Here is a 2,500-nt window from a genome sequence, read left to right on the forward strand (position 1 = left end):
AATGTATTGAAATGAATTTTTCCCATACATTTTTGACAATGTGAGGTGTGCATGGCAAAAAACACTTACGGTGAAGGCATGTGAAATGATATGAAAATATCAAAAGTTAACTAACCAATGATATTGAAACATATAAATCGAATCATAACTATATGAAACTCGAATTTAAGCCATATTAAACTGGTAATATTGTGATTTTATGCCTGGTTTTTTCCATACGTTAGTTTAAATAGAAAAAATTTTCGAATATATATACATATATGAAGAATTCATATTAGCTATACTAACATGTTATGGAATATAACCTTGGCATATTGGCACTAAAATATATAATAAAGACATTTCAAATCAAACTGAAATGTATTGAAATGAATTTTCCCCATACATTTTTGACAATGTGAGGTGTGCATGGCAAAAAACACCACGGTGAAGGCATGTGAAATGATATGAAAATATCAAAAGTTAACTAACCAATGATATTGAAACATATAAATCGAATCATAACTATATGAAACTCGAATTTAAGCCATATTAAACTGGTAATATTGTGATTTTATGCCTGGTTTTCCATACGTTAGTTTAAATAGAAAGTTATGGAATATAACCTTGGCATATTGGCACTAAAATATATAATAAAGACATTTCAAATCAAACTGAAATGTATTGAAATGAATTTTTCCCATACATTTTTGACAATGTGAGGTGTGCATGGCAAAAAACACTCACGGTGAAGGCATGTGATATAATATGAAAATATCAAAAGTTAACTAACCAATGATATTGAAGCATATAAATCGAATCATAACTATATGAAACTCGAATTTGAGCCATATTAAACTGGTAATATTGTGATTTTATGCCTGGTTTTCCATACGTTAGTTTAAATAGAGAGTTATGGAATATAACCTTGGCATATTGGCACTAAAATATATAATAAAGACATTTCAAATCAAACTGAAATGTATTGAAATGAATTTTTCCCATACATTTTTGACAATGTGAGGTGTGCATGGCAAAAAACACTCACGGTGAAGGCATGTGATATAATATGAAAATATCAAAAGTTAACTAACCAATGATATTGAAGCATATAAATCGAATCATAACTATATGAAACTCGAATTTAAGCCATATTAAACTGGTAATATTGTGATTTTATGCCTGGTTTTCCATACGTTAGTTTAAATAGAGAGTTATGGAATATAACCTTGGCATATTGGCACTAAAATATATAATAAAGACATTTCAAATCAAACTGAAATGTATTGAAATGAATTTTTCCCATACATTTTTGACAATGTGAGGTGTGCATGGCAAAAAACACTCACGGTGAAGGCATGTGAAATAATATGAAAATATCAAAAGTTAACTAACCAATGATATTGAAGCATATAAATCGAATCATAACTATATGAAACTCGAATTTAAGCCATATTAAACTGGTAATATTGTGATTTTATGCCTGGTTTTCCATACGTTAGTTTAAATAGAAAAAATTTTCGAATATATATACATATATGAAGAATCTATATTCTAATACTAACATGTTATGGAATATAACCTTGGCATATTGGCACTAAAATATATAATAAAGACATTTCAAATCAAACTGAAATGTATTGAAATGAATTTTTCCCATACATTTTTGACAATGTGAGGTGTGCATGGCAAAAAACACTCACGGTGAAGGCATGTGATATAATATGAAAATATCAAAAGTTAACTAACCAATGATATTGAAACATATAAATCGAATCATAACTATATGAAACTCGAATTTGAGCCATATTAAACTGGTAATATTGTGATTTTATGCCTGGTTTTCCATACGTTAGTTTAAATAGAAAAAAATTCTCGAATATATATACATATATGAAGAATCTATATTCTATACTAACATTTTATGGAATATAACCTTGGCATATTGCCATTAAAATATATAATAAAGACATTTCAAATCAAACTGAAATGTATTGAAATGAATTTTTCCCATACATTTTTGACAATGTGAGGTGTGCATGGCAAAAAACACTCACGGTGAAGGCATGTGAAATAATATGAAAATATCAAAAGTTAACTAACCAATGATATTGAAGCATATAAATCGAATCATAACTATATGAAACTCGAATTTAAGCCATATTAAACTGGTAATATTGTGATTTTATGCCTGGTTTTCCATACGTTAGTTTAAATAGAAAAAATTTTCGAATATATATACATATATGAAGAATCTATATTCTAATACTAACATGTTATGGAATATAACCTTGGCATATTGGCACTAAAATATATAATAAAGACATTTCAAATCAAACTGAAATGTATTGAAATGAATTTTTCCCATACATTTTTGACAATGTGAGGTGTGCATGGCAAAAAACACTCACGGTGAAGGCATGTGAAATAATATGAAAATATCAAAAGTTAACTAACCAATGATATTGAAGCATATAAATCGAATCATAACTATATGAAACTCGAATTTAAGCCATATTAA

This window comes from Anastrepha obliqua, chromosome 6 (genome assembly GCF_027943255.1).
Source record: "Anastrepha obliqua isolate idAnaObli1 chromosome 6, idAnaObli1_1.0, whole genome shotgun sequence".
Classification (NCBI taxonomy): domain Eukaryota; kingdom Metazoa; phylum Arthropoda; class Insecta; order Diptera; family Tephritidae; genus Anastrepha; species Anastrepha obliqua.